General features: G+C 50.2%; 1 protein-coding gene across 1 annotated transcript in view; it reads left to right on the plus strand.

Annotated features, from left to right (window-relative positions):
- Positions 1-2,303: 2,303 nt before the first annotated feature.
- Positions 2,304-7,513, plus strand: part of dgo (ankyrin repeat domain containing protein 6 diego) — a 177,472-nt gene continuing 172,262 nt past the window's right edge. Inside the window, exon 1 of the mRNA XM_050171383.2 lies at positions 2,304-3,010. The gene's annotated coding sequence lies outside the window, so the exon portion shown is untranslated. The remainder of the gene's footprint in view (positions 3,011-7,513) is intronic.

The raw sequence follows: 7,513 nt of genomic DNA on the forward strand, positions 1-7,513 counted from the left end.
AGCGAGCCAAGCGGGAGACGGCGACCTTAAGTGAAGCCATCCAGAAAGCAGGAAAGGAAGAGTAAAGAAAGAGGAGGGGGGACGCGCATTCGGTGTACGCTCCGTCTCGGCAAATACTGTGCATCGCCTTGAGAGCTAGAGCCTGCGTGAACTCGCCATGCATAGACCAAGTTTAGGCCACTGCTGTATTCACATTACAGAGTTGCGGCTGGCAGTTGAATTGCATTGCCAGTTTTTGTGTTTTTAATCGACCTGTGCAAAGGAACTGGTTGGTCACGAGTTGTTCACACGCGCGAATGCAGTGGAGAATTCGATTTCTTACTAGTTGGCGCTGACTCTAAAGCTTTCGAAACGCTGCACACTTTTACACAACACTCGCGCCGTCGAGGGAAGCAGAGGTAAACTAGAAGCGCTCAGGTGTAAACGTTCGCACATGGGCGAATGCCAGTGGTGAGAAGGAGGAGGAGGAAGATGGGACAAGAAAAGAGAAAGAAAGAAAAAGAAAACGCGGAGATGGCAAGCAAACCAGAAAGTAAGAAAGAAAGGTAATTATCGACGAGCACGCGAGGGGGGGCTGCGAGAGCCGACAAGCACCAGCGAGGAGCTGCTCCTCAAATGTGCCCCATCCGCGTGGCAGCTGCCGCCTGTGCTCGTTGCGGGGGTAGTCACCAGTGGCGCGAGGGACTCCGCCGAGGACGTGGTATCGGACACTCCTCCTGAAACGTGGACCGCTTAGGACTGAGCCGCAGGGGGGCGAGGGACTATCCGCCCCCTCGACCCCCTCCCATGCCACCCCCTTACGTGCTCCGTCCCTGCCACGCTGTTCCAGAAAGCGCGAGGAGTTAAAGGAGAAAAAAAAAAGAAGGAAGAAAGAATGAGAGCCAGGCAAGCGGCGGCAAACAGGTACTAACCCCATAGGAGGATCCTGAGGCGGTTAGCAAGACCACGCTTCCGAGAAATTCTTGGGAGGGAAGCGACTCGTTCACTGCCGCCTTTGGGGAAACCGTTGGTATTTCAAAGGCTTTGCTGACGGAACCTCTTGGAGTGGGCAGAGGAATACGTGAAAATGTTGCCGCGAACGTTTCGTCGTGGCGGCGGCCGGAGCAACAACCGCTTCGCACTTCCGAAATACACGCGTAGTGTTAACCCGTCTCTAACAAGAACTAAGACGATTGCGTGGCGTCGACTTCACAAGGAAGCGCAGCGGACCTACGAAGCAATGACTTGCACGATCTAGAACTGTAAGGTGGAAAGCGACGTGACATGACAGCAGATAACAAATTGGTTGAAAGCCGTTACGTTAGAGATCATTTGTTCCTAAATTCGAAGTAACAAATTAAGAAGTTCGCAGTCCCGTCCTATAGAATACATTTGCTTTTGCAAAACAGTGATGGCTCTGCTGGAATCCAGCGAGCAAAATCCGAAGACTATGGCAAAACGCCTGCTATCCCACTACAAATAGCATAGAGATGAATACAAGTGCAGAAGTGGGCTTTAAGGTAAGAATTAAGACAGGCGTATCGCTTGGTGTTTCACATGAAGTGACACTTAGTTGGGACATAGACAACACGCAAGAACGTCTTCGAAGCAAAGAATGATTTTTCTTTTCTGTTTCTTTTCTTTTCTTTTGTCCACCAAGTTTCGCCAATCCACTATCGCGACCATCCAAAGCTCACGAATATACTGGACAAGACGATGGGTGAACAATTGGGCAGAAACATAATCATTGGCGCCTCGTGCATAGTCCCAATTGTTCGCAAAAAGTCCGCCAAGTGTCAAACTCGCGGCCCACGTTCGAGAAAGGCGGTGGGAGTTCTGCACATTTGCCGACTCCGCAAACAAGACTTCTCCTCGCGCTCACATAGTGCTGCTTTAGCGGGCTGAACTGATTCAGGACTGGGTATGCACCGAGGTGCCAAGACTCCCTCGCACGTCCCGACGAAATCAAAAGGATTTCTCGCGCAGACGTTTTCGCTGGGAGCACAAAAAAGGAAAGAAAAAGAAAAGCAGAGCAGACGGCAGAAAACGAGCACGCATTGCTCGTTTTCTGCCGTCTGCTCAGCAAGAACAGCAAGAGCAATAACAGCAGCAGCAGCATGGAGTGGCGGCGGCAGCAGTGCCTGCAGCAACAGCAGCAGTTGCTCGAGAAAGACCATCCATTGTGAAGCAGCGCCGACCCGAGCTTCAGCAAGAAACAAAGGCTCCAACTGGTTTTGCGCGGCGGCGGCGCGCGTTGGGGCGAGGGGGAAGAGACACGTCTTCTCCGGCAGCCGTCCTAGCGTGGTTCCACTCCGCCGGACGGACGGCTTCTTCTTCTTCACCGAGCAACGAGGAGGAGAGGAAAACCGAAAAACAACCAGACGAAAGGAGGAGCGAGGGAGGCGAGGCTCCCTTGCCGTCGTTGGTTCGGCGGTACCTGCGTACCGAAGACACGCTGCCAGTCGCGAGGCGGTCGACGTGCTTCGCTCGTCTGCGGCAGGCTTCGCCGTCCGGGCAGGCCATGCCTGCTTCCAGCGTGCCTTCTGCTCGGCGTGCTCGTCATATGGTCCCTTCATTCCGGGCGACGCTATAATTGTTCTTGACTCCCGGATACGAGGTGCATCGGCGCGTTCTTGCGGATACCCAACCAGGAATGTGTGTCCAGTGTTCTTCCCAAGGCGGTGCGCGATAATCCGGGGGCTCAAGGGCGCGCGAGGTTCGAGATCTCGTAAGCTCGTGCGCGATCTTCGGGATCTGGCGGTAGTGCTGTGTGCGGTCGTTTCGTGAGTGTCGACTCCTTCTTGGTGGTGCCGCGTGGATTTTCAAGGCCGACCCTGCGGAGAGGAAAGAATCGCAGCGTGCTTCTGTGTTTGTGTCCTCGTTACCTTTGATTCGGTGGCACTGGGCGCGCGCCGTGAATAGGGCCGACGACTGTGCCTTTTGTGCGACGACTCCGTGATTCTATTCCCTCCTCCACGGCGCGTTACAGCGCCCCGGATTCTCTCTTTTGTGGATGTAGCCATGTGAACAGGTGAGTTTTTATCCCTTGGTGTCTAGATCCTTTGAAATATTTTAGTATATAGCGCGTCGTGCACTATATCTGATGAACTAGATGATGCAACGCCGTTCATGGGGCGGACTTTTGGTGCCGAAATGCAACTGTGTGCATGAACACGAATTATTGACGACAATAATGCTAAGCTTCCTTTCGGAAAGCAGCAATCACAGATGGTACTCACATGACTTGGAAGAGATGCTTCGAATTGAGTACAGTACATTGCCTTATCTTTAGCTTTGAACTAACTAAATTAAAACGGCGTAAGTTTCTCAGCAGGTAAAACTACTTAAAAAGTATCAGCAAGTCGGGTTTCAACTTTCGACCACGCAGTAATTTTCGGTTGAAGAGCGATTAAGTTCACCTACACTTCCCACGGACAGTTTCATGTGTGAGTTGTGTGCACGTCATGTTGGTGCGTCCAGCGGATAAATTTTGTAATGTGTCAGTCATTGTGCCCGCAAGCTCATGAAAGGGAAAATTGTCACGCCTCCGAATGTAGTACGAAGCTGCAAAGGAAAATCCATATGACTTTTTCGGAGAGAAAGCTTCGCAGTTGAAGAAACATTCTTGAGTACCATGTTAGTTGAGCCATGACTCTTAGAAAGTACGCAAATTTGTTGTTCAGCGTAGCGAAAATACTGGGCAACAAATATTGGGCTGCAGTGACTGCAACGCGCATTAACAACTATGCTTTGCTCAGTCTCCTTCTACAATTTTCGATGATATACAGCGAGGAAAAAGCGCGCTGTCGAGAACCGCCTGTGCCCAATTTTGTACGCGCGCACAAGATAGTCTTCTCATGCCGGCTTTCTTGATGAATTCATTCCAACTTCGACTTCCGGTCTTTCTCCTGCTCGCGCATTCTAATTTCTTAGTTCGCGTTCCAGGCCCATATCATGTGTGCCTTCTAAGCGAGCGCCCACGTTGGGCTCATCCGTCTGGCTTTCGGCTCCGCCCTGACGTTTGGCGAGCCATTTCCGGCCTAGGCACGGACACTGCGCTCTCTAAAGTCGATGCGGGGTTTCTTTTGCCCGTGGATAACGAGGAACAATACAAGGCTTACTTCGGAAGCCTGCAAGCCTGAGTGACAGCACGATCGCGTGCTGGCGCACTTACTTGAGGATCGCTAAATGTTTATAAGCATTTCGACTGTGGTGAGAACTCCGCCTTGCGATGGGTGGCCGTGTCCAGAGATGTTTTAAGCTCTTCCTATGTCGTGTTAGTTCATAATAAATTTCAGCGCAAACAAGAGGGCACAGAAAAGGACACAGGGGCAAATAACTTGTCCTGCCTCCTTTCTGGCGCAGTCCTGTTCGCGCTAACATGTATTATACATATGAATACACACGAACTAGCCCCTTAATGCATTCTGTTGTGTTGGTAGTAATGGTATCAGTAGCCATGGCAACAAGCAGTAACGAACTTTGGTATCTACGTGGTCCTTGTTATCGGTCAATAAGTCAAAAAGAAGCGGTCGCTAGGAGTGGGAAAAGTAGGTGAAGCTAAGGGAGCCCGCTTGTTCGGGCTGGTTAGTAAGCCATAATAACGGCACCCACCCTGTCACCTTTCTTGTCTTTTTCCGCAATGACGCTGTTAATCAGTTAACAGGTGAAGCTGTCATAATGACACAAGAAGCACGTACGAAGCTCCTCGAATATGCCCGCAGCTGAAATACATGGACAGGTATTCAGCAGACTTCTCTTCCTTAAGAGCGTTTCGTGAATGGCCAGGCGGTCGAGCGCACGCCACTCGTGATGGTGATTGGCGTGATGACGATCACAACAGCGGCGATGGTCAATCACGGATTAGACTTACGTAAGATGAGTTCTTGTGAATATCAGGAGTGTAGCCGGAGAGGGTGAGGGGGGGGGGTCGATAAGCACGTGCGGGGCCTCCCCGAAATTTCTGTGCACCAGAATGCCACCTGCCCAGCCTTCCTCCACCCTCACACCCTATCCTACCCAGTTCCGTGGGTTCTCCCAGACACATTTCCACGTCATCATTAGTACAAAACAATAAAGAGATAGCGGGTACTCTCTTCTCGCATGAAAACAAAACGTCAGCACGAACTATAGCCAACAACAATTAGCGTTGAGGAAGACTGTAACTACGTGCAGTGTAAGCCTCACTTCAGCGATCGAATTTAACATTCTTGTTGAATGAGGCTGCCGTTCATGTAGATGTCAGTCTATCATCTCTAACAGTGCTGCTTTTGTCGTTCTACAATCCTCCATAGTAGGGACGTTAATCGTTCTTATTGCTGTTAGCTTAAATAGCTTGCAGCACACCTCCGCGTACATTGAAGGAACCTATAGTTGTAAAATATATGTAGATCAACCAACGCACGCGTTGTATTTATGTGACGCGAAGTTTTAGATAAGTGGTGTGCATTAAACCGTGTGTAACTAACGGCGCGCGCACGATGGCGTTTACTTTCGTCCTATGCAGCGTACAACCGCATATAATGTTGATGTTTATGCATTACGCCGCTCGCAAGCTATACTTAAACGCAAATACGACAAACGCGAAAATCAGGCGCACGGGCAATGTGAGGCGTCGACGCATCGATGCCACGAACACGAAGGTGATATATGATGCTTGTCGAGAGAAGAATGGAGATGAAAGGTGCATGGACACAAGTAAAGATTCAGAGGCGATTCAGTGGCCAATGCGAGAGAAATGCGTTTGCATTACGTGGCATTTCTTTGAGATCCCCGATTCATGATTTAAACTGCGTTCAACACATTGTAAACTGTCGTTCAGGGGCTCACTCGACACAAGTCCCTGCCTCATCGAAGAGCGAACTGCAACTGACGGCGGTCCGGAGCGGACCTGTCAGTTGCGATATATATGTACATATATATATATATATATATATATATATATATATATATATATATATATATATACCACAACTCTAAACACATTTAAACTTTAAACCTTCTATACCACTCGTGTCACAACCGCACATACCCGCTCTGGAGGACCAGTCAAGAGAATGAGCATATGTGACGCTCCGGTGCGCCTGTCGCTCCAGTGCTCCAGTAATTTCTCCATGGAGGAAGGAAAAACTTAGAAGGGAGCATTACGTCCCGCAGCCAGCCTTGGCAAGCGAACATTCCTGAAGCCGCAGTGGTGGCCCAACACGTGGCCTCTTGCGCCGAAATCACGGAGCAAGAATACAGATTTCCTGAGACGTTTGGTTCCCAGCAGATACGCCAGTAGTCTTTATTCGGTGCGCGCAAGCTTGTACGGCTGCCCTGACATAGCTCTGCCTGCAGAGCGGGAACACTAAAACCTACCGCGCACTTTGACGTGCGATCACGAGTTGGGCCAGCAGGTTTGGCTTCAATCGCGTTGTGGTATGCTCCCTCCTATCTTTTTCCTTCCTCCATGGATTCCTACATCCATCGAGGCTTGAGAGGTAGCGCTTGCAGCAAGTAAGGGGCGCGACGCGCTTCCTTGCAAACATCTGCCACCGTGGCCGAGAGCGCTCGAGTCCCCTCTGGCGTCGTTTGGTATACCGTGCGAATACGGGGCGGACGCGTGGGTTTGTATAAACTTTTATCTCTCCGTCTTTCCCATCAATAAAATCTCTCTTTCTCTCTTTTGTGCGTGCGGGATTCACTTTCTTGAGACATTATTTGTTAGGCTTTATCTTTCTCGATCTCAAAGCACTCATAGTTTCCTAAACACAGCAAGGGAATGTCCCTGCGCGACACGCATATTCTTTGCGAATTGTTGCATCTACGACGCGACACTTCGGTGTTAATAATCAGTTTGCAAAGTCACAAAGTCGTTTGAAGGCACACGGATGCACTTTAGCGTAAATTCTTGTAATCACCATCATCTCCACGCTGGCTGAACTCGCATACTTGCAGCTCCCATATTTGCCCTAGTCCCAGAGTTCCCACAAGTAATTTTCAAGGGGATAGAGAGAGATAGAGACGGAAAACTTTATTCGATACGGGCCGCTTCTTTCTTCAGTGGCTTTAATTTTCAGAAAAGCCATGACTCGCGGTGCATGCTAATTACCGATATTTGCTGCACGAGTTGCAAGGAAGACTACGGCGCGCAACCCGTTTCAGCCAGTTATTTCGCTCTCGCCTTGCCTGCTCAGCCGGCGGGTTTCGCTGACAGATGCTTGCACTCTACCTTGCTATGACGTTGCACATGTATGGGGAGTACGAGCGGTGGCGGCAGCCATTGGGGCCCTAGACTAAGGGCCCCCGACCATGTCGCCCTTTTCGATTAATAAAGCTTCTTTCTTCTTCTTCTTGCAACTGCAGCGGCACTGATCAGATGACTTCAAATGTAAAAGACACTACAGGGGTTGCTTAGATCTGCAAAGATCTTTAAAGTTAGCCTGCAAGATGAAGACGGCCTACAGAAATGGCTGAACGGAACCTCGTACCAAACGCTCCCCTTTTACCTATGGGAGGCCGGTTTCGACTCCCTGTTGTGAGCAGACGAGCG

This window comes from Dermacentor andersoni, chromosome 6 (genome assembly GCF_023375885.2).
Source record: "Dermacentor andersoni chromosome 6, qqDerAnde1_hic_scaffold, whole genome shotgun sequence".
Classification (NCBI taxonomy): Eukaryota; Metazoa; Arthropoda; class Arachnida; order Ixodida; family Ixodidae; genus Dermacentor; species Dermacentor andersoni.